This window comes from Pristiophorus japonicus, chromosome 12 (assembly GCF_044704955.1).
Source record: "Pristiophorus japonicus isolate sPriJap1 chromosome 12, sPriJap1.hap1, whole genome shotgun sequence".
NCBI lineage: Eukaryota > Metazoa > Chordata > Chondrichthyes > Pristiophoridae > Pristiophorus > Pristiophorus japonicus.
The window spans coordinates 183,072,158-183,098,387 of NC_091988.1; positions in this window are offsets into that span (position 1 = coordinate 183,072,158).

Below are 26,230 nucleotides of genomic sequence, written 5' to 3' on the forward strand. Positions count from 1 at the left end.
TGATCAGCTCTTTGGTGTATGTTCTCAGTTTCCTGTGGATGGGGCTCAGGGCTGGTCTGAGTGCCTTGTTGCACCACAGTCTCTCAAACATCCTTTTACTCATGATGGATTGCCTAGTGCCAGTGCCCAGTTCCATGGCTACGAGTAAGCCATTCAATTTTATGTTTAGTATTATAGGTGGACATTTTGTCGAAAATGTATGCACCCGTGTACTTCAGCATCTGCCTCCTCTCTCTGAGGCTCGAAATTGCTTTGCTCCACCATGGACTGATCTTCCTCTGCCACGTGGCAGTTAGCAGGTTTTGCAGAGCTTGCAGCTCGTCTGCAAGCTCGTTGGAGGTGCCCCATTGTTCCACAGTTCTTGCAAACACAGTTCTTGAAGTGGCATGAATAGGCTGAATGGAAGCCTCCACAACGCCAACAAGATGTGAATTGCCTTGCATTCTTTGTTGCGGATTCTGAGTCATCTGGGTCACCTGAGGCCTGCTGGCAGTTGCAGACTCGTGGTTTCTGCCCTGTACATTTCTGTTCGCAAACACCATTCCAGTTAATTTATGAACATTGCTAGCACTTGTGTGCTGAGAGATTTGTTTGGTGTTATCACTGGTGGACATAAACGCTTGTGCTATCTCAATGGCCTTACTGAGGGTCGGTGTCTCTACAGTTAAAAGTTTTCATAGGATGGTCTCGTGGCCAATGCCCAGTACAAAAAAGTCTGTGACCATTTGCTCCAGGTAACCATTAAACTCACATTGTCCTGCAAGTCGCCTTAGCTCGACGACGTAGCTCGCCACTTCTTGACCTTCAGATCACTGGCACGTGTAGAACCGATACCTCGCCATCAGCACGCTCTCCCTCGGGTTAAGATGCTCCTGAACCAGTGTATACAGCTCCTCATAGGACTTATCTGTGGGTTTCACCGGAGCCAGAAGATTCTTCATGAGGCTGTAGGTCGGTGCCCCGCCGACCGTGAGGAGGACCGCTCTCCTTTTTGCAGCGCTTCCTTCTCCATCCAGCTCGTTGGCTACAAAGTACTCGTCCAGCTGTTCGACATAGACTTCCCAGTCCTCACCCTCCGAGAGCTTCTCCAGGATGCCCACAGTTTGCTGCATCTTTGCGTTGGATTCATATACTCGTTGTCAGTTATTGTGTTCCTAACACAGATGAGACTGCACACGGGGAGGTTAAAGTAACAGTGACCTCAGTCTTTATTAAGACACTCCAGGATGAGGAACAGGCCTTAGGGGCCGGCTTATATACAGTGCTCCCAAGGGATGCTGGGATCCCTTGCGACTTCAGGGGATGCGCTCCCTGGTGGTGGAACATGGGAGTGCATGATTTACAGATACACAACACTATTGATAATATATAAGTTAGCAGGCTATTTCAATAGATGGGCATAGGATGAGAGGACAAAGGTACAAAAGTCACTTTCCTTGATTAAGGTTAGAGTGGAAATGTGGAACACACTACCAGAGAAGGTAGTTGATTTAGCATTTTTTCGAAGGAGCTGGATCGATATCTGTTGAGATGTTGAATTGAGAATTGTAGAAATATTTAGCAATGCTGCTTGAATTTTTTTCAGTGGTGGTGGGGAAGGAAATTAGCATTTCTTAAAATAGGGAATCAACAGGTTATGTGAAAGTAAAATGATTAATAGAATAATTCACCATGGATTTTGGGATTGGGCAGGCGTGATGGCTTTTGGGCTTTTCACACTCTGAAGCTTCTTATGCTCTTGTGTATGGTTTAGCTGGAGACTTCTGGCATGAGGAGAATTGTGCTTGAAGAAAATCTAGAATGAACCCACATTGAAAAACATACATGTATGGTATAATTAAAAACATTACTAGGTACTCGGCATTGTAATCTGTTTTCCCATTACAAAAATTAAAATGGTAACCTTTGAGTTATATACCTGTACCTTGTCACATATGTCATAATCATAAAACTAAAGGGACAAATTTTTAAAAGTTAAGAGATTTAGCACCTAGTACCCTAACAGGGTTAGTGCTGCATTGCATCATAGCTTTTCAACCTAATTGAGTGCCATGCTGATTCTGTATAACATATGTTCCCGTTGAACCAGACTCCAATTCTTCTGAATCATTTCATAATATTTTTATTATTTTTTTCCTGAAGATTTAACTTCATAAAAACAGAAAATCATGAAAGCAGTTATTCTTTTTATCAGTGGACCAAAACCGAAATATGATTCATAATCCTTCAGTTCAATGCCTAGTGTCATTTTTTTCATTCATGTTGCTGTCGATTTATCATTTGCAACTCTGTTAGCAGAAGACTGGCACATAAAAAAACGAACCAAACCTTTCCGTACTGCAGTTGAGAATATATTAAAACTCTGGAAGTTCTCTCTCCAATGCTGAAACATTGGATCAGCGTATAAATTACTGGAGACTTTATTAAAAATTTTAAAGGGTTGGCAAGTACGCACATGTTCTTATTTCCAAAATGAATTTTTCCAAAAGCCAGATTTTACTTTTGGAGTATTTTCCAAGCTACAAATTGGAGCAGGAAAGGTAAATATCATCTTGCAGGAGAGAGAAGCAAACCAACCAGGAAACCCCTGCACATACGAAACTTTGCCATAAAAATATAAACTGCTGTGATCTATTTTTTTAATATTTAGCACTCCCATTACAATTCTGCCCCAACTCTCTTCATCCTTTTTAAAGTTCAGCCCTCACAAAGTGGTGCTGACCAATCATCATGACGTGCAGAGACTGCTGCACATGTACGCAAATATAGACTATAAAACAGTTTACATATTTTTGGCACCTTAAAGTGCGCGGAGTGGTTTTGAGAAGTTACAGTTGCTTTGTGGCTTTCCTGCTGGGTGCAATGCTGTCACTTTAACTTTGACAGTCTTCTACCATGGATATTTTAAAGTGGTGGAAGTAAAAGTGAGATTACACATATGAAGCTAATACTCAATGCACCGCTTGCACTGTTAATATCCTATCTACTTATCTATCTGAAAAAATGTCCATGGAGACTCACTGCCTGGAAGGGTAGTAGAGGTAGAAATCCTCATCACATTTAAAAAGTTCTTGGATGTGCACTTAAAGAGCCGTAATCTACAGGGCTACGACCTAGTGCTGGAAGGTGGGTAGCTCTTTTTCGACCAGCACAGACACGGTGGGCCGAATGGCCTCCTTCTGGGTCATAATTTTTCTATGATCACTTTAACCGCCGGATGGGAAACAGGCAGTAATAGATCGGCTGCCCGCTTTACAGCCCGCCTGATTTTCGTTAAAAGTGGAAATTCATAGAAACATAGAAAATAGGTGCAGGAGTAGGCCATTCGGTCCTTCGAGCCTGCACCACCATTCAATAAGATCATGGCTGATCATTCAAATCAGTACCCCTTTCCTGCTTTCTCTCCAAAACCCTTTAGCCGTAAGGGCCATATTTAACTTCCTCTTGAATATATCCAATAAACTGGCATCAACAACTCTCTGCGGTAGGGAATTCCACAGGTTAACAACTCTCTGAGTGAAGAAGGTTAACAACTCTCATCCTTCTGAACTCCAGTGAATACAGGCCCGGTCGATCCAGTCTTTCCTCATATGTCAGTCCAGCCATCCCGGGAATCAGTCTAGTGAACCTTCGCTGCACTCCCTCAATAGCAAGAACCTCCTCCCTCAGATTAGGAGAGCAAAACTGAACACAATATGCCAGGTGAGGCCTCACCAAGGCCCTGTACAACTGCAGTAAGACCTCCCTGCTCCTGTACTCAAATCACCTAGCTATGAAACATAGAAACATAGAAAATAGGTGCAGGAGTAGGCCATTCGGCCCTTCTAGCCTGCACCGCCATTCAATGAGTTCATGGCTGAACATGCAACTTCAGTACCCCATTCCTGCTTTCTCACCATACCCCTTGATTCCCCTAGTAGTAAGGACTTCATCTAACTCCTTTTTGAAGGCCAACATACCATTTGCCTTCTTCACCGCCTGCTGTACCATCATGCCAACTTTCAATGATTGAAATACCATGACACCCAAGTCTCGTTGCACCTCCCCTTTTCCTAATCTGCCGTCATTCAGATAATATTCTGCGTTCGTGTTTTTGCCACCAAAGTGGATAACCTCCCATTTATCTACATTATACTGCATCTGCCATGCGTTTGCCCACTCACCTAACCTGTCCAAATCATCCTGCATCCTTTTAGCGTCCTCCTCACAGCTCACACCGCCACCCAGTTTAGTGTCATCTGCAAACTTGGCGGTATTACACTCAATTCCCTCATCCAAATCAGTAATGTATATTGTAAATTGCTGGGGTCTCAGCACTGAGCCCTGCGCCGTTCTGAAAAGGACCCGTTTATCCCGATTCTCTGCTTCCTGTCTGCCAACCAGTTCTCTATCCACGTCAGTACATTACCCCCAATACCATGTGCTTTAATTTTGCATACCAATCTCTTGTGTGGGACCTTGTCAAAAGCCTTTTGAAAGTCCAAATAGACCACATCCACTGGTTCTCCCTTGTCCACTCTACTCGTTACATCCTCAAAAAATTCTAGAAGATTTGTCAAGCAGGATTTCCCTTTCATAAATCCATGCTGACTTGGACCAATCCCATCATTGCTTTCCAAATGTGCTATTTTATCTTTAATAATTGATTCCAACATTTTCCCCACTACTGATGTCAGGCTAACCGGTCTATAATTTCCCGTTTTCTCTCTCCCTCCTTTCTTAAAAAGTGGTGTTACATTAGCTACCCTCCAGTCCATAGGAACCGATCCAGAGTCAATAGACTGTTGGAAAAAGATCACCAATGCATCCACTATTTCTAGGGCCACTTCCTTAAATACTCTGGGCTGCAGACTATCAGGCCCCGGGGATTTATCGGCCTTCAATCCCATCAATTTCCCTAACACAATATCCTGCCTAATAAAGATTTCCTTCAGTTCCTCCTTCCCACTAGACCCTCGGTCCCCTAGTATTTCCGGAAGGTTATTCGTATCTTCCTTCGTAAAGACAGAACCAAAGTATTTGTTTCACTCGTCTGCCATTTCTTTGTTCCCCGTTATAAGTTCACCTGAATCTGACTGCAAGGGAACTACGTTTGTTTTCACTAATCTTTTTCTCTTCACATATCTATAGAAGCTTTTGCAGTCAGTTTTTATGTTGCCAGCAAGCTTCCTCTTATACTCTATTTCCCCCTCCTAATCAAACCCTTTGCCCTCCTCTGCTGTATTACAAAATTATCCCAGTCCTCAGGTTTGCTGCTTTTTTGGGCCAATTTATATGCCTCTTCCTTGGCTTTAACACTATGCTTAATTTCCCTTGTTAGCCACGGTTGAGCCACCTTCCTCGTTTTATTTTTACTCCAGACAGTGATGTACAATTGTTGAAGTTCATCCATGTAATCTTTAAATGTTTGCCATTGCCTATCCACCGTCACCCCCATCATATTTCGAAATCTTAAAAGTATAACAGCTATTTATTTTAACTTGGGACAGGAATTATATAAGCACTTTCTATTCTGTGAATTTACCTCATCAAACAGAAGTTACTCTCTGAATGACCTCTAATACAAAAGCAAAATACAGGGGATGGTGGAAATCTGAAATAAAAGTAGATAATGCTGGAAATGCTGGACCTTTCATCAGGTCATCGAGCTGAAACGTTAACTCTGTTTCTCTCTCCACAGATGCTGCCTGACCTGCTGAGTGTTGTCAGCAATTTCTGTTTTTATTTCTGAATAACCTCAGGTTGTCATCATCATCATCATAAGCAGTCCTTCGAAATCGAGGAAGAATTGCTTCCACTCTAAAAGTGAGTTCTCAGGTGACTGAACAGTCCAATATGGGAATTACAGTCTTTGTTACAGGTGGGACAGACAGTGGTTAAGGGAAAGGGTGGGTGGGGCGTCTGGTTTGCCGCACGTTCCTTCCGCTGCCTGCGCTTGATTTCTACATGCTCTCGGCGATGAGACTCGAGGCGCTCAGCACCCTCCCGGATGCTCTTCTTCCACTTAGGATGGTCTTTGGCCAGGGATTCCCAGGTGTCGGTGAAGATGTTGCATTTTATCAAGGAGACTTTGAGGGTGTCCTTGAAACATTTCCTCTGCCCACCTGGGGCTCGCCTGCCGTGTAGGAGTTCCGAGTAGAGCATTTGCTTTGGGAGTCTTGTGTCAGGCATGCAGTTAATGTGGCCCACCCAACAGAGCTGGTTGAGTGTTGTCAGTGCTTCGATGCTGGGGATGTTGGCCTGATCGAGAACAATGAGGTTGGTGCGTCTATCCTCCCAGGGGATTTGCAGGATCTTGCAGAGACATCGTTGGTGGTATTTCTCCAGCGATTTGAGGTGTCTGCTGTATATGGTCCACATCTCTGAACCTTATAGGAGGGCAAATATCACTACAGCCCTGTAGACCATAAGCTTGGTGCCAGATTTGAGGGCCTGATCCTCGAACACTCTCTTCCTCAAGCGACCTCAGGTTGTATACCTACAATAATTAACCTTTGCGATTTTAAAGAGACGCAGCTTCACCTTTCCAAGAGAATAATACATTGTGCGTTACGTAATTATCTGACAAAACAGTGCTGCTGATTTTCAACTCGGTACTGAAATCTCAGTGCACCACTTACCACCCCATTCCCATTAATGTCCGGCTTACCGCGATTTTGGAGCTGGCCGGGAGAAAGGCATCCAGCGCTCCTGCCCAAAACAGAGGGCAACCTCATTTTTTTCTGAAAATAGGACCCCAATGTAATCTTACTGCAACATTGCCCAGTGGAACTCAATGGCCCGTAATTTACGATCAGCGGCAAAGTAAAGGCATTCGCTGCTGGCCCCGATGAAAGTTGCCCAATCGTGATCTTTGTGGGGAGAAATTTGCCCTTTTATAATTGTAATTACAATTGTTAAAGAACTTAAACATTTTTTTTAAGTTTGTTCATGAAATTTCAACTTCTACCTTATTCTCACGTGAGAGTCCCAATCATTATTTTTCTCCCTGCAACATTTTTTTAAAGTTTGGATAAAAGCAGCTTCTCATTTCCTCGTTTCCTGTCTCTGAGAATTTTTCAATGTGATTGGCTGCTTGTTGACGTCACTGTAGCTTCGCCAGAGGAATCCCCTATTCACTGCGCTGCCATCAATTGAACATCGGAAAAGGCAAACTTTTTGTCACAGAGATCTCGAGATAGGCAACTTTCTTTGGGGCTAGCAGCAAGCGCCTTTACTTTGCTGCCGACCTCAAATTACGGGTCACTGAGTGGGTTGACGGGGCTTCGGTTTAACGTCTCATCTGAAGGATGGCACCCCTCAGTACTGCACTGGAGTGTTGGCCTAGATTATGTCCTCAAGTTTCTGGAGTGAGACTTGAACCCACAACCTTCTGACTCGGAGGCAAGAGTGCTACCACTGAGCCAGAGCTGGCAACCATTTTTAATGAGGCCTAGCCACGAAAATGGTTTGAGCCTACAGCAAAGTTCATTGGGCGGGTGGCTGATTCACTCTGCCTGTGCAATGAACTGGGTCTCTCAAAAATCAACCCCGTGTGTCTATAAACTTAATGTAAGCAATGCCATGGTAAATCCACTATTTTTCTAAAATATTCTCCTGACTTCAATACTTCATGATACCCTATACTCTTGGCAGGTTTTGAGCAACTCATTTCCCAAGGTTTACTGGTTTTGGGTGCTGTCAGATGTGATTTTAGGAAAAAAAATACAATTATATATTGAAAACATTATTCAAATGTTTGCAATCACTTTATTCCTGCAACCATAAATTGCCAAAGAGTCTTTGATTTCTGAGCATTAACATCTCCTGATGTTAATAAAAATAAAAACACTCAAAAAGCATCAATTTAATGATCTGTATCCAAATATCTACTTCTCCACGATATTTTACATTTCTCTGATCATCTATTTTTTTTTCTTTTGAGTTATCAAACATAAAGTACACAATTATACACCCAATGATTTATAGATATAGACCTTTACGGAACATTCATTAAGAAGGCTCTTTCTGAATAATGCATCCCAATCTAAGGATTGCAGCAGTATTAAAAACATTAAAAATGTGTTAGAAAACAAGTCATAAATGTGTTCCTTTACACTTGGTCTGGCAAGCTTGTCAGCCCCAATGGCACTCAAATAATAAGCATAATGTGCAACCCCAGAGTGCAGAAACAATAAAAGCATGGAAACATTGGAAACAATAGAACTCTCAAGCCAAAACAGTAGGTAGACCAGATTGTTTTAATTGCCTATTTTGGGTGAACTTTGTGCTAACCCAAGTAAGAGATGGCAGTAATAAAAACAGAAAATGCTGGAAATCTCAGCAGGTCAGGCAGCATCTGTGGAGAGAAACAGGAACATTTTATTCCTATTTGTGACTCATTAAGCAGTCTCAGATCATGCCTGAATTTGTTGGAAATTTGCGCCCTATAAATCTACGGCATACACCGTTATTACCATGCAGAAATGCCAGGAAACGATGGTGTGAGTGACTTACGCCATGATTTGCTGGGATGTTTGCGCTGTTCCACAGAGACACTCTCCGAGAAAGTTGAACAGCTAATTATCTTGGCTCCATCCCCCATTAAAATGACTGACACGATTGAATTTGCTGCACTAACACTACTGTGATCGTCTCAGCCAGCTACACTGTTACAGAATGGTACTGCTGGACCCAGAATCAACAAAATATTCAATCACTCAGCAGGTTGCCTGAGTGTAACATTTTTACTGACTTGTTTTAGGAACTTCATTGAAATCTTAAACCTCAATTAAGTCATAAAATGTGTTTTGACAGCCAAGCTTGTTCGCATTTTTCCCCGACCGATATTATTTTTATGTTAATATGTATTGAGCACATGCACTAACCGGTAATGAAATCTGTCTAGGGATCACACGCAGTTCGTGAGACAACCCTATGCATGCGGGTCCCTTCTTAATGATGATTTATATATTTATACTGTTTCAGTGCAAAGTCATTAATCAAATTAAACTCTGCCTGGACATTCTGTCCCATCGTGCAACCCATCACAGGAGATCACATGGTTTTGGGTGGGGTGGAGTGTATATATTGTAACACAAGGTATTACAATTGTGTGGGACAGGCTGGATGGAGCAAAGGGTCTTTACCTGTCTATCATTGATCTGAGCCATTGCTCCTAAATATGTCCCTGTTCTGTGTTGGGCCCCAGTACTTTCGCTGTGTGGCTCCGAATCTGCCACTCTGCTCACGGTGACATATTCTGATTATTTTTCCAGCCAACTGTGACGTGAATTTGCTACTGGAGGATCGGTGAGCACAATGGTCCAATTTATGATGTTTGCCCCAATATTGCCATTGCAACAAATTGTGGGCCCTTATTGAGAATGCAATTAATGGGGTACATTCTAAATACAGTTAGTTAATGTCATAATTATTTGTATTAAGGTTTGCCCATTGCCAATGAGAGAAAAAAGGACACAATACATTCATATATTTTGTGATATCACAAGTTCATTCGTTCCTTCTGTATGATCTTATCAAATTTTCTTGGCTGTAACTGTTCATATGTCTTTTTAGTTGATGGGATTATGTGTTGATACAAGAATAAAGATAATCCTGCAGTTAAAAGAAATACTAACTGACCAATCATGTATTTGCAAAGAAAATCTGCATACTTTTATAATAAACACATTACAAAAGTTGATAATACAGCAGATTCTCATCTGCTGTATGATGTGATTCCCACTATAAGCTCAGTTCAGGCTCCAGCAGAACAACTTGTCTCCAGGCCTTCTCACCGCCTTGATGGCTGAACTGCAGGCAAAAATTCAGCGTGGCAGGTTTGACATAGTAGCCACTACTGAGACATGGCTGCAAGATTGTCAGGACTGGGAACTAAACATATCAGTTTAAAAGGTCTACAGGAAAGATTGGGAAAATGTGAGAGGGGAGGAGTAGCCTTAATGATTAAAGATGAAATCACGTCAATGATGAGAGGGTATAATGAGAGGTAAGTAGGCAGTGGAGACATTATAGGTAAAACTAAGCAATAGGAAAGAATTTAAGACTGTTGTGGAAGTTGTGTATAGACCCCCTTGTAGCAGCTGTGAAGTGCTAGATTGTATAAATGCAGAGATTAGACAAGCGTGTAGTAAAGGCAGAGTGGTTTTAACTTCCATATTGATTGGGATAAACAGACTAACACCTGTCAGAAAGGTAGTGAATTTCTTGAGTGTGACAGGATAGTTTTCTTCAAAAATAGAACCTAAGGGCCCAAGTTTCGAGCCGCACCTAAAACGGTGCAGCCCGGACCTGGATGCCCATTTTTCACGCCACAAAGTGCGCCTAAAAAAAAATTAACGATTCTCCGGCTCCCTGCAGGTCCTCTGGAGCTGGGCGCGGTGCAGCACGAGCTGTTGGGGACGGAGCCAGGTCCCTGTGCTGAAAACAGTGCCGGGACCTCTGCACATGCGCGCTACAGTCGGCGCGCATGTGCAGCAGCTCCAGGCGCCCAAAACTGTGGGAGGGGCCTGAAGCACGCAGCCCCTAGCCCTGGCCGAATGGCCTCACTGGGGTTGCGTGAATAAGGCTCATCCCACTCGACCGGACCCGACCTCCACTCCCCCCCCCCCCCCCCCCCACCGGACCTCCGCGACTCTCTCCCCCCCCCCCGCCCCCCGGACCTCCGCGACTCGCTCTCCCCCCCCGGACCTCCGCGACTCTCTCTCTTCCCCCCCCCCTCCCGGACCTCCGCGCCTCTTCTCCCACCACCCCCCGGACCTCCGCGATCCCCCACGCCACCTACCTGTAAATCCAGCCCGAGGTCTTGGGCCCGGCCGTTCAGCCTCCTTCTCTCCCTTTCCCCCCCTCTCTCCTTCCCTCCCTCCTCTCTCCTTCCCTCCCTCCTCTCTCCTTCCCTCCCTCCTTCCCTCCCTCCTCTCTCCCTCCCTCCTCTCTCCTTCCCTCCCCTTCCCTCCCTCCCTCCTCTCTCCTTCACTCCCTACATCCTCTCTCCCTTCTCCCCCTCTCCCCCTTCTCCTCGCCCCTCCTCTCCTCCTCCCAGCCCCCACCCCTCCTCCTCCCCCTCACCCCTCCTCCTCCCTCCTCCTCCCCATCCCCCCACCTCCTCCCCCACCCCACCCCATCCCCCTCCTCCCCCATCCTCCTCTACCCCACCCCCCACCCCCCTCTACCTCCCTCCCACCCCCCTCTACCTCCCTCCTCCTTCCTCCCTCTCTCCTCACCCCCTTCTCCCCCTCCCCCACCCCCCTTCTCCCCCTCCCCCACCCACCCCCTTTTCCCCTTCCCCCCCACCCCCCTTCTCCCCCTCCCCCTCCCACCCCCTTCTCCCCCTCCCCTCGCTGTAAGAAACACAGACACTGACAGACAGAGAGTGAGAGACACACACACAGACAGACAGATAGAGACACTGACAGAGACACACTGGGGGGACCGTCCCAGCATGCTGTTGGAGGACTCCCGGTGCTGCAGTCGGTAAGTAGAAAATGTTTTATTTATTGATTTTTAATTATTTTTTTTTAATTAATTTTTTTGGATTGATTTATTGGTTGATTTATTGATGTATTTATCATTTATTATTGATGATGGCTCTTTATTTGTAAAACTGAAGTGTTTAATGTTTGTAAACTTCCCTTTAAACCACCACCCCCCCACATTCCCTACGCCTGATTTGTAACGTACACCTGATTTTCTAAAGTGTAGACAAGGTTTTTTCGAATGTACAAAAATCTTCACTTACTCCATTCTAAGTTAGTTTGGAGTAAGTTTTCACTGCCTAAACTTTGAAAACAGGCGTAAGTGGCCGAACACGCCCCCTTTTGAAAAAAAAATTCTGTTCCAAAGTGAAACTGTTCTAACTGACTAGAACTGGAGCAAACTAAATGCTGAGAATTCAAATTTCTAAGATACTCCATTCTAAACCAGTTGCTCCAAAAAAACAGGAGCAACTCAGGCCGAAACTTGGCCCCAACAAGTGGGCATGCCATATTAGATTTAGTAATGAGTAATGGGCCAGATTTAGTTAACAGCCTAATGGTGTGTGAACATTTATCAAATAGTGATCATAACATGATCAAGTTCAACATGGTGTTTGAAAGGGAGAAACATGAAACACTAAGCTACAAATTTAGGTAAGGACGACTTCAATGGAATGAAACACAGACTGTCCACAGTAAACTGGGCAAACCTGTTAATGGGTAAAATGACAGAGGATCAGTGGGAGGTGTTCAAAAAAGAATTTAATGTGATACAGAACCAGTTTATACCCCTGAGGGGCAAGAGCTCTACTTGCCAAAAGAGGTAAGAGACAGCATAAAATGAAAAGAAAAAGCATACAAAAATGGAAAAAATCTCTCAGAACCTAGTGAATGGGAATGATCCAAGAACAGCAAAGGATGACAAGACTGATAGTAGGATCTAGAATATGAAAAGAAACTTGCAAGGGATATCAAAATCAACATAAAGAATTTTTACAATTATATTGGGAAAAAGAGCATGGTCAGGAGCAATGTTGGCCCCTTCAAAACTGATATTGGTGATATTGTCAATGATAATAAGGAAATGGCGGGCTTGTTGAATAATTACTTTTTGTCCTTATTTACAGTCAAAGAAGAGGATAGCCCGCTGGAAATCCCAAGAAACTAATATTGAGTCAGGGACAGGGACTCAATAAAATTAACAAAAATCAAATAGCAGTAATGAAGAAAATAATGGCACTAAATAGTGATAAATCTCCAGGACCAGATGGTTTCCATCCCAGGATTTTAAAGGAAGTAGGTGAGCACATTGCAGATGCCCCATCAAGAATCTTCCAAAGTTTGATTGATTCAGGAACCATTTCTTTAGGTTGGAACATTGCGCATGTCACTCCGCTAGTTAAGAATGGCGAGAGAAGGAAACCAGGGAATTATAGACCAGTTAGCCCAGCATCTGTTGTCGGGAAATTACTGAAGTCTGTAATTAAGGATGGACTGAGTGAACACCTTGAAAATTCTCAGCTGATCACAGAGAGCCAGCATGGATTTGTGAAAATAAGGTCATGCCTGACGAACCTGATTGAATTTTTTGAAGAGGTGACCAAAGTAGTGGACAGGGGAATGTCTATGGATGTTATTTATATGGACTTCCAGAAGGCATTTGATAAATACCCACATAAGAGACTGTTAGCTAAGGTTGAAGCCCATGGAATTGAAAACAATTTATTGACTTGGTTCGGAAATTGGCTGAGCAGCAGGAGACAGAGCTTAGGGATAATGGGTAGGTACTCTGATTGGCAGGATGTGCCTAGTGGTGTCCCGCAGGGATATTTGTTAGGGCCACAACTATTCACAGTATTTATTAATGACTTAGATGGTGACATAGAAAGCCACATATCCAAATTTGCTGATGACACAAAGAGAGGCGACATTGTAGGCAGTGCAAGTGAAAGCATAAAATTAAAAAGAGATATTAATAGATGAAATGAACTGTGGCAAATGGATTTCAACTTAGGCAAATGTGAGGTCATCCACTTTGGATCAAAAAAGGATAGAGCAGGGTATTTTCTAACTGGTGAAAAGCTAAAAACAGTGGCGGTCCAAAGAGACTTGGGGGTCCAGGTACATAGATCATTAAAATGTCATGAACAGGTCCAGAAAATAATCAACGTGGCTAATAGAACGCTGGTCTTTATATCTAGAGGACTAGAATACAAGGAGGTAGAGGTTATGCTGCAGCTTTACAAAGCCCTGGTTAGACCACATCTGGAGTACCATGAGCAGTTCTGGGCATCACACCTTAGAAAGGATATATTGGCCTTGGAGAGAGTGCAGTGTAGGTTTACCAGAATTATACCTGGACTCCAAAGCTTAAATTATGAGGAGAGATTACACAAATGAGGGTAGTATTTCCTCAAATTTAGAAAGTTAAGGAATGATTTGATCAAACTTTTCAAAATATTAAAGGGAACAGATAGAATAGATAGAGAGAAACTATTTCCGCTGGTTAGGGAGTCTAGGACGAGGGGGCTTAGTCTAAAAATTAGAGCCAGACCTTGCAGGAGTGAAATTAAGAAACACTTCTACATACAAAGGGCCCAAGTTTCGGGCCGCGCCTAGAACGGCGCAGCCCCGACCTGGACGCCTGTTTTTTGCGCCAGAAAGTGCACCTAAAAAATACTTACAGATTCTCTGACTCCCTGCAGGTCCTCTGGAGCTGGGCGCGGCGCAGCATGAGCTGTGGGGGGCGGAGCCAGGTCCCTGCGCTGAAAACAGTGCCGGGACCTCTGCACATGCGCACTACAGTTGGCGCGCATGTGCAGTAGCTACAGGCACCCAAAACTGTGTGGGAGGGGCCCGAAGCACGCAGCCCCTAGCCCTGGCCGAGTGGCCTCACTGGGGCGGTGTGGATCAGGCTGCACCTCCCACATCCAGCTCCTGCTTCCTCCCTTCAGCAGGCTCTCTCAAACCCCCCCCCCCAGATCCCACTCCGACTCCCCCCCGACCCTCCCTACCCCCCTTCTCCCCTCCGTCCCTCCCCCCTTCTCCCCTCTTTCCCTCCCTCCCTTCTCCCCATCCCTCCCTCTCCCCCTCCCTCCCTCTCTCTCTAACCCCCCTTCTCCCCTCCCTCCCTCCCCCCCTTCTCCCCTCTCTCCCCCCCATTCTCACCTCCCTCCCTCTCCCCCTCCCTCTCTCTCCCCCTCCCTCCCTCACTCTCCTCCTCTCCTCCTCTCCCCCTACCTCTCTCCCTCTCCCCCTCTCTCCCTCTCCCCCTCCCTCTCGCCCTCCCTCTCCCTCCTCCTCCCTCCCTCTCTTCCTCTCTCCCCCCCCTCCTCCACCCCACCTCCACCCCCCTCATCCCCCTCCCCGACACCGACAGACAGAGAGTGAGAGACACACACTCAGACAGACAGAGAGATAGACACTGACAGAGACACACTGGGGGGTGGGGGCAACCAGCACGCTGTTGGAGGGCTCCCGGTGCTGCAGTCGGTGAGTAGAAAATGTTTTATTTATTTATTTTTGAATTTATTTCATTTTTTATTAATTTTTTTTGATTGATTTATTGGTTGATTTATTGATGTATTTATCATTTATTATTGATGATGGCTCTTTATTTGTAAAACTGAAGTGTTTAATGTTTGTAAACTTCCCTTTAAACCACCCCCCCATTCCCTACACCTGATTTGTAACCTACGCCTGATTTTCTAAAGTGTAGACAAGGTTTTTCTGAGCGTACAAAAATCTACACTTAGAAACAGAGAAACATAGAAAATAGATGCAGGAGTAGGCCATTCAGCCCTTCTAGCCTGCACCGCCATTCAATGAGTTCATGGCTGAACATACAATTTCAGTACCCCCTTCCTGCTTTCTCGCCATACTCCTTGATCCCCCTAGTAGTAAGGGCATCATCTAATTCCCTTTTGAATATATTTAGTGAATTGGCCTCAACTACTTTCTGTGGTAGAGAATTCCACTGGTTCACCACTCTCTGGGTGAAGAAGTTTCTCCTCATCTCGGTCCTAAATGGCTTACCCCTTATCCTTAGACTGTGACCCCTGGTTCTGGACTTTCCCAATATTGGGAACATTCTTCCTGCATCCAACCTGTCTAAACCCGTCAGAATTTTAAACGTTTCTATGAGGTCCCCTCTCATTCTTCTGAACTCCAGTGAATACAAGCCCAGTTGATCCAGTCTTTCTTGATAGGTCAGTCCCGCCATCCCAGGAATCAGTCTGGGGAACCTTCGCTGCACTCCCTCAATAGCAAGAATGTCCTTCCTCAAGTTAGGAGACCAAAACTGTACACAATACTCCAGGTGTGGCCTCACCAAGGCCCTGTACAACTGTAGCAACACCTCCCTGCCCCTGTACTCAAATCCCCTCACTATGAAGGCCAACATGCCATTTGCTTTCTTAACTGCCTGCTGTACCTGCATGCCAACCTTCAATGACTGATGTACCATGACACCCAGGTCTCGTTGCACCTCTCCTTTTCCTAATCTGTCACCATTCAGATAATAGTCTGTCTCTCTGTTTTTACCACCAAAGTGGATAACCTCACATTTATCCACATTATACTTCATCTGCCATGCATTTACCCACTCACCTAACCTATCCAAGTCACTCTGCAGCCTCATTGCATCCTCCTCGCAGCTCACACTGCCACCCAACTTGGTGTCATCCGCAAATTTGGAGATACTACATTTAATCCCCTCGTCTAAATCATTAATGTACAATGTAAACAGCTGGGGCCCCAGCACAGAACCTTGCGGTACCCCACTAGTCACTGCCTGCCATTCTGAAAAGTCCCCATTTACTCCTACTCTTTGCTTCCTGTCTGACAACCAGTTCTCAATCCATGTCAGCACACTACCCCCAATCCCATGTGCTTTAACTTTGCACATTAATCTCTTGTGTGGGACCTTGTCGAAAGCCTTCTGAAAGTCCAAATATACCACATCAACTGGTTCTCCCTTGTCCACTCTACTGGAAACATCCTCAAAAAATTCCAGAAGATTTGTCAAGCATGATTTCCCTTTCACAAATCCATGCTGACTTGTCACCTCTTTCCAAATGCGCTGCTATGACATCCTTAATAATTGATTCCATCATTTTACCCACTACTGAGGTCAGGCTGACCAGTCTATAATTCCCTGTTTTCTCTCTCCCTCCTTTTTTAAACAGTGGTGTTACATTGGCTACCCTCCACTCGATAGGAACTGATCCAGAGTCAATGGAATGTTGGAAAATGACTGTCAATGCATCCGCTATTTCCAAGGCCACCTCCTTAAGTACTCTGGGATGCAGTCCATCAGGCCCTGGGGATTTATCGGCTTTCAATCCCATCAATTTCCCCAACACAATTTCCCGACTAATAAGGATTTCCCTCAGTTCCTCCTACTTACTAGACCCTTTGAACCCTTTTATATCCAGAAGGTTGTTTGTGTCCTCCTTAGTGAATACCGAACCAAAGTACTTGTTCAATTGGTCTGCCATTTCTTTGTTCCCCGTTATGACTTCCCCTGATTCTGACTGCAGGGGACCTACGTTTGTCTTTACTAACCTTTTTCTCTTTACATATCTATCGAAACTTTTGCAATCTGTCTTAATGTTCCCTGCAAGCTTCTTCTTGTACTCCATTTTCCCTGCCCTAATCAAACCCTTTGTCCTCCTCTGCTGAGTTCTAAATTTCTCCCAGTCCCCGGGTTCGCTGCTATTTTTGGCCAATTTGTATGCCACTTCCTTGGCTTTAATACTATCCCTGATTTCCCTTGATTGCCACGGTTGAGCCACCTTCCCTTTTTTATTTTTACACTGGACAGGAATGTACAATTGTTGTATTTCATCTATGCGGTCTCTAAATGTCTGCCATTGCCCATCCACAGTCAACCCCTTAAGTATCATTCACCAATCTGTCCTAGCCAATTCACGCCTCATACCTTCAAAGTTACCCTTATTTAAGTTCTGGACCATGGTCTCTGAATTAACTGTTTCATTCTCCATCCTAATGCAGAATTCCACCATATTATGGTCACTCTTCCCCAAGGGGCCTCGCACAACGAGATTGCTAATTAATCCTCTCTCATTACACAACACCCAGTCTAAGATGGCCTCCCCCCTAGTTGGTTCCTCGACATATTTGTCTAGAAAACCATCCCTTATGCACTCCAGGAAATCCTCCTCTACCGTATTGCTTCCAGTTTGGCTAGCCCAATCTATGTGCATATTAAAGTCACCCATTATAACTGCTGCACCTTTATTGCATGCACCCCTAATTTCCTGTTTGATGCCCTCCCCAACATCACAGCTACTGTTTGGAGGTCTGTACACAACTCCCATTAACGTTTTTTGCCCTTTGGTGTTCTGTAGCTCTACCCATATAGATTCCACATCATGCAAGCTAATGTCCTTCCTAACTATTGCATTAATCTCCTCCTTAACCAGCAATGCTACCCCACCTCCTTTTCCTTTTATTCTATCCTTCCTGAATGTTGAATACCCCTGGATGTTGAGTTCCCAGCCCTGATCATCCTGGAGCCACGTCTCCGTAATCCCAATCACATCATATTTGTTAACATCTATTTGCACAGTTAATTCATCCACCTTATTATGGATACTCCTTGCATTGAGACACAAAGCCTTCAAGTTTGTTTTTTTAACACCCTTTGTCCTTTTAGAATTTTGCTGTACAGTGGCCCTTTTTGTTCTTTGCCTTGGGTTTCTCTGCCCTCCACCTTTCCTCATCTCCTTTCTGTCTTTTGCTTTTGCCTCCTTTTTGTTTCCCTCTGTCTCCCTGCATTGGTTCCCATCCCCCTGCCATATCAGTTTAAATCCTCCCCAACAGCACTAGCAAACACTCCCCCTAGGACATTGGTTCCGGTCCTGCCCAGGTGCAGACCGTCCGGTTTGTACTGGTCCCACCTCCCCCAGAACCGGTTCCAATGCCCCAGGAATTTGAATCCCTCCCTGTTGCTCAAGCCATGTATTCATCTGCGCTATCCTGCGATTCCTACTCTGACTAGCACGTGGCACTGGTAGCAATCCCGAGATTACTACTTTTGAGACCCTACTTTTTAATATAGATCCTAGCTCCTTAAATTAATTTTGTAGGACCTCATCCCTTTTTTTACCTATGTCGTTGGTACCAATGTGCACCACGACAACTGGCTGTTCTCCCTCCCTTTTTAAAATGTCCTGCACCCGCTCCGAGACATCCTTGACCCTTGCACCAGGAAGGCAACATACCATCATGAAGTCTCGGTTGCGCCCGCAGAAACGCCTATCTATTCCCCTCACAATTGAATCCCCTATCACTATCCCTCTCCCACTCTTTTTCCTCCCCTCCTGTGCAACAGAGCCAGCCACCATGCCATGAACTTGGCTGCTGCTGCCCTCCCCTGATGAGTCATCCCCCTCAACAGTACTCAAAACGGTGTATCTGTTTTGCAGGGGGATGACCGCAGGGGACCCCTGCACTACCTTCCTTGCACTGCTCTTCCTGCTGGTCTTCCATTCCTTATCTGGCTGTGGACCCTTCACCAACTCGCTACACATGCTACTCACGTCGTTCTCAGCATCGTGGATACTCCAGAGTGAATCCATCCTCCGCTCCAACTCTGAAACGCGGTCCGTCAGGAGCTGGAGGTGGATACACTTCCCGCAGATGTAGTCGTCAGGGACACCGGAAGTGTCCCTGAGTTCCCACATGGTACAGGAGGAGCATATCACGTGACCGAGCTCTCCTGCCATGACTTAACCCTTAGATACACTTAAATTGTCAACAACAATGTTAAAAGTTACTGACTGATATAAAAAAGAAAAAGAAAAGCTACTCACCAATCACCAGCCAATCACTTACCCCCTTGGCTGTGACGTCACCTTTTGATTTCTTTCTACTTCTTTTTTGCTTTCTCTCCCAGCTGGAGCTGTATAAGCCCCGCCACTCTCGACGCTCCCCGGACTGCCCGACTGCTGAGCCTTTATAGGCTGCTGCCTCTCGCCGACTCCCGCCTCTCTCGACGCTCCCCGAACTTACTCCATTCTAAGTTAGTTTGGAGTATGTTTTCACTGCCTAAACTTTCAAAACGGGCGTAAGTGGCCGGACAGGCCCCTTTTGAAAAAAAAATCTGTTCCAAATTGAAACTGTTCTAACTGACTAGAACTGGAGCAAACTAAATGCCGAGAATTGCAATTTCTAAGATACTCCATTCTAAACCAATTGCTCCAAAAAAACAGGAGCAACTCAGGCCGAAACTTGGCCCCAAAGGGTGTTAGAAATTTGGAACTCTCTTCCCCAAATGGCAACTGATGCTAGATCAATTGTTCATTTTAAATCTGAGATTGATAGTTTTTTGTTAATCAATGGTATTAAGAAATATGGGCCAAAGGAGGGTATATGGAATTAGGTCGCAGATCAGCCATGATCTCACTGAATGTAAGCAGTACTCTAAGCAGTACTCTAGCTGTGGCCTAACTAGAGTTAGACAATTCAAGCATAATCTCCCTGCTTTTATATTCTATGCCTCAGCCAAAAAAGGAAAATATCCCATGAGCCTTCTTAACCACCTTATCTACCAGTCCTGCAACCTTCAGGGATCTATGAACATGCACTCCAAGGTCTCTCTGTTCATCAGTATCCTATCATTTATTATGTATTCCCTTACCTTGTTAGCCCTCCCCAAATGCATTACCTCACACTTCCCCGGATTGAATTCCATTTTTCATTTTTCTGCCCATCTGCCCACCTTGATATCTTCCTGCAATCATCCATTTAAAATTATCACTGAGAGAGTGAGGAGAGAGGAGTTCTTTACACAGAGTTATTAAAAGCATGGAATGCATTGCTATAGGGTATAATTGATGCACAGACCATTGCGCCTTTTAAGGGAGCAGGCAGTGAGATTGGCCTTGGATTGTTGTATTAAAGAGCCAGCATAAACATGATGGGTTGAATGACCGCCTTTTGTGCTGCAAACTGTTATAATTCTAATGCATCAAATATTAAAAACCCTCTGATTGTTTTCTGTCGAATAAAGCCCCAACATAACCAGGGCCGGTAACCAGAGGACACAGATTTAAGATAATTGGCAAAAGAACTAGAAGGGGAGGTGAGGAGAAATGTTGATGCACAGTGACTTGCTATTTTGGGGACTGGACTGCCTGAAGGGATGGCAGAAGCAGATTCAATTGTAACTTTCGAAAGGGAATAAAATAAATACTTGAAAAGTTGTAATTTGGAGCGCTGTGCAGTAAGAACAGGAGAGTGGGACTAATTGGATAGCTCTTTCAAAGAGCTGGCACAAGCACAATGTACCGAATGGCCTCATTGTGTGCTGTATGATTCTGTGATAACCTTGCAGACCTATGCACTCGTGTTCTGGCTGTGCATTCCAACATTCTATTTGTTTTTTTTTAATTGCTTTACCAGATTTTTTTTTTAATTGCTTTACCATAGGGATGTCCAAACGGCACCCCATTGGACATGTGCGACCCACAAGTCCTGGCAAGCCCAGGCAGCCCAGCTTTATTTGTGTTGTATTTCTCACTTGTTGATTTGTCCTATTTGACTTTTGTGCCCCTGGAGGTTTGGAAAAGGCTCATTGGTGGATAAATCCAAAGCCAGAACACCAAAATCCATCAGTATCTGCAGTTTACGATATATGCGCATTAACAGGGACATTGATTTAAACTTTATTGGTGGCCCTGGAGGTTCCATTGTATGCCCGAAGGAGCTCTCAAAGGTAAAAGCAAATGTGGGCACGCCTGCTTCACTACATTGTCTAGACACTAAAAGTGCCAAGTCGATTATTGCTTCCAGGTCCCTTCCTAAGTCTCTGTGTGCTAGTTTTGTTCCATTTACTGTACTTTTAGAATACATTTTTTAATTCAATGTGCAATACTTTGGCAGTAGTAATTCTTTCCCCATGTTTCTGCTCAACTGCAGAACTGATCTAATTCTGAAATGATTAATGATTAATGTCTCTAGTGCCCTCCATTTTAGTGTCTTTTTAAACTTCACAAGCTTAAGATTGTTTTTAGCATTCAGGTCACTTTCTGTGGATTTAAGATATTCATGTGACTCCAAGTGTTGCCTGGCAGTTGTCAGACAGCAGTCATTGAGAAATAAATACATGTTAACTTTGCCTAAGGGCATTAATATGTTTCCTATAATTCATGAACATATTAATGATGTCCTTTGTGTGGAAGATGATGGATTATTTTACTTTAATGTAAAAATTGATCGCAGCAGGTAAGTATATAATGCTCTAATATATGCTGGGATGTTTTATGTCAGTAAAATGCAATGCAATAGTTTTCCAGTAAAGTTCTTTTTATAAATGCAATCCCTTTCTTATCCTGAGGAAAAGAAAGGAAGACCTTGCACGTATTCGGCGCTTTATCTGGTCTTCAGAATGTTCCAAAGTCCTTCACAGCTAATGAGTTACTTACTCACTGTTACTTACACACAATCACTGTTGCTGCGTCGGCAAACATAGTAACTGATTTGCACACAGCAAGACCCCATATATAGCAAATTAGATTGATTACTGGTTCATCCAGTTATGGAGGTGTTGGTTGAGGGAAGAATGTTGGCTAGGATACTGGGAGAATTCTTTGCTCTTTGTATTGTTCCATAGGATCTTGTACATCCACTGAAATGGGCAGACAGGACCTTGATTTAACATCTATAAGAAAACATCTCTGACAGTGCAGCATTCCCTCAGTACTGTACTGAAGTGCCAGCCTAAATTATATGTTAAATCCTGTAATGCGGCTTAACTCTAAAGCTTAATGAGGCACCATATTTATATAACTCATCCTTCCTCCCCCCCCCCCTCTTGATTTTGTTCATTCTATAAAAGGATTTGCTGTTCTCACGGTTTCCAGTTCTGATGAAATTACTGCACCTGAAGTGTCACATTTCCCTTCGAGATATCGGCAAACGGGTTGTATATTTCAAGTTCTGATGAAAGGTTGTTGACCTGAAATGCTAACTCTGTTTCTCTCTCCACAAATGCTGCCTGACTTGCTGAGTATTTCCCACATTTTCTGTTTCTATTTCAGATTTCCTGCAGTATTTTGCTTTTGTATTAGCTGTAGTATGCTTCTGCCCTCAATCATTATTTACATTTTCTTCTCCCTTTTCTTCTGGTCAACCTCGATAGCCTCCTGGACTATGGGCCTCCTTCTTTTCAGTTTCTCAACAAATAATATGTGACATGGAGACACACAACAGAATTCACCAGCCGCAATGATAGTTGGTAGTGACTGAAGATCACATTCTGTTATAACTCCAACAGCAAAACGCATGGATTTTTGGAGGAAGAAGTGTTAACACAGTCTAGGAAAAATGCAAACAAGGTAGAGAGCCAGCAAATAAATAGAAAAAAGGCCCAAACGGCAAGCCAAGAGACAAAACGCTGAGAGAATATCAAAATACTTTGAGGCACTGATCTTTCACTTCTGGTGCTGAATCTCTCTGCAGATGGTAACATTACTCAAAATTCCTGGGTAACCTCATTTGCATCTTTAATCACAGAGCCATGTGGGAAAGGGTAGGGAGGAACTCCTGGAACGAGAGACAATTTGTGTGTAAGTGAAATATGAAGGGACGTGTCAAAAAAACATTGCAGTGATATTGGGAAAGAGCTGGGGAGTGGGACTAACTGGATTGCTCTTCGAAAGACTCACGCGGGCCGAATGGCCTCCTTCTGTGCTGTACTATTCTATGATTCTAATGAGAGGACAACAATTCTGTAAGCCTTCAGAAGGCTCAAAAGACATCACATCAGCCAAAAATGAAGGTAATGGAAGTCCCGTGTGCAGGCCTGAGAAAGCAGCTAACTGGTTCTGTCACTTGCTGTGTCATCCCTCGGCTGGATGTTAGCAAGAGGTCCTTATGGCAGCTTGCACAGCTCTGTTGATACAGACTCTATGAAGGCACTTTCCAACATCCATATCAAGGGCTAGTGACAGGGACTTCAAACAGGTGTGGTCAGTCAGGCTTCGCTGACTGATGATTAATCTGGCTGCCATCATTCATGTAGTTGCATGTAAATCTGTGATTGCTCCTGGGCAGAAATAAACACAAATGGGGTTTTCCGATGAGGAAAATTGATCCCTCTGTTTTAAAGATATCAATAGGCTGGAAATTCCCTAACCTTGCGCCCGTTTTTTCGGAACGCCGGCGTGCAAGACTCAAAATAGCGCTTTCGACAAAAATTTGACTCTGAGCACACCCATAGATTGGACGGAAAAAAAACACCTGGGAAAAACCTGCGGTGCAGCCCTTGGAACAGCGGTAGGTATGAAGACCAGCAAAAAAGATAAATTCAAGTTTTTATTTTTAAATTATTTTTGCAGCGATTTGATCGTTAAGTGTCTTGTGACTGTTTTGTGATTTTTTTATTTTTTGTTTTTTGCAATTTTTTTGGGTGTTTCCCTCCTCCCTAGGCCCAACTCGCAGCGTTATCGGCCTCAGAGAAAATTCACGGTTTGCGCCACGAATTCTCGTGCAACGCTGATTTTTACCGCTGGGCGTATTTTATCTCGAATTTTAGGCCTCTAAATGGTAGTGGAGTCATTGTGGTATTTTTGGCGAAAAAATACCGCTCTCATCAAAAAACGAATTTCTAGGCCATGTTTATTCTGTACTACGAATTTTCTGTGTATTTTTCCACGTACACATTCACTGAATCAAAACACCTAAAATGCTTGTTACCTGGAACCTACTGGCAGCACGGGAGGTTGAAAATGACTGAAGCAAGGCTGGTGACGCAAACTTAACGGCAGGACCTTGTTATAATTATTTTGCTCCGTTTCTTGCCCGGCAGCCAGCGGCCAAGAGGGAAAACCAACGGCAAGATGGTATGGTCCTTAGTGATCGGGCTGTGGGAGGTGGGAACGGAGAAGTTCAGCAAATGTGGCAAGGTGGGGGAAAGAGAGAGGCCATCAGGGCTGGGGGTGGGGGTGTGGGGGTGTGGGGTGGGGGGGGGGAAGTTTGGCAAACACAGCAGGGGGGAAGACAGTGGTCGCGATCGGTGAGGGTGATGGCGGGGAGGCCAAATGCTTTCTTCAGGGCCACCTGCTCCTCCTGGTCTGCTAGGAGTGTTGCAAAAGACACTTACCTTGTGGAGCTAGCAGCTCCTGCTCCCTTTCACTGCTGAGTTTCCCGATCCCCGAGAAACTTGCACAGCAGCAGTGATTTTTAAATTGGGCTCTCAATTGCACTGTCGGAGCCCGATTTAAATATATTAAGAGCAAGAGGATAACTAGAGAAAGAGTGGAGCCTATTAGAGACCATAAAGGAAATCTGTGTGTGGAGGCAGAAGACGTGACTATGATTCTTAATGAATACTTTGTATCTGTTTCCACAAAAGAGAGGGGCGATGCAGACATTGCAATGAGGGAGGAGGAGTGTGAAATATTAGATGAGATAAAGTATTAAAGGGCTTAGCAACTTTGAAAGTGGATAAATCCCCAGAAATATATCCCAGGCTGTTAAGAGAAGCAAAAGAGGAAATAGCAGAGGCTTTGATCATCATTTTCCAATCCTATCTGGTTACAGGTGTGGTGCTAGAGGACTGGAGATCTGTTAGTGTTGTACCTTTGTTTAAAAAGAGAGAAAGGGATAGACTGAGTAATTACAGGCCAGTCAGCCTAACCTTGGTGGTGGGAAGCTTATTGGAAAAAATCCTGAGTGACAAGATAAATCTTCATTTGGAAAGACATTGATTAATCAAGGACAATCAGCATGGATTTGTTAAGGGAAGGTCGTGTCTGACTAACTTGATTGAATTTTTCAAGGAGGTAACCAGGTGGATCGATGAGGGCAGTACATATGATGTAGTGTATATGGATTTTAGCAAAGCTTTTGATAAACTCCCTCATGGCAGACTGGTCACGAAAGTTAAAGCCCATGGGATCCAGGGCAAAGTGGCAAGTCGGATCCAAAATTGGCTCGGAGACAGGAAGCAAAGGGTAATGGTTGATGCGTGTTTTTGTGATTGGAAGGCTGTATCCAGTGGGGTTCCGCAGGGCTCAGTGCTGGGTTCCTTGCTTTTTGTGGTATATATCAATGACTTGGACTTAAATGTTGGGGGTATGATTAAGAAGTTTGCAGATGACACTAAAATAAGCTGTGTGATTAATAATGAAGAAGAAAGCTGTGGACTGCAGGAAGATATCAATGTACTGGTCAGGTGGGCAGAACAGTGACAAATAGAAGTCAATCTGGATAAGTGTGAGGTAGTGCATTTGGGGAGGTCTAACAAGGCATAGGAATACACATTAAATGGTGGGTATAGAGGAACAAAGGGACCTTGGAGTGCAGGTCCGCAGATCCCTGAAGGTAGCAGGCCAGGTAGATAAGGTGGTTAAGAAGGCATATGGAATACTTACCTTTATTAGTCGAGGCATGAAATACAAGAACAAGGAGGTTATGCTTGAACTGTATAAAACACTGGTTAGGCCGCAGCTGGAGTACTGTGTGCAGTATTGGTCACCACATTACAGGAAAGGTGTGATTGCACTGGAAAGGGTGCAGAGGATATTTACAAGAATGTTGCCCGGACTGGAGAATTTTGGCTATGAGGAAAGATTGGAGATGCTGGGTCTGTTTTCTTTGAAACAGAGGAGGCTAAGGGGAGACCTGATTGAGGTGTATAAAATAATGAGGGGCCTGGATAGAGTCGATAGGAAAGACCTGTTTCCCTTGGCAGAGAGGTCAACAACAAGGGTGAGGTTTAAGGT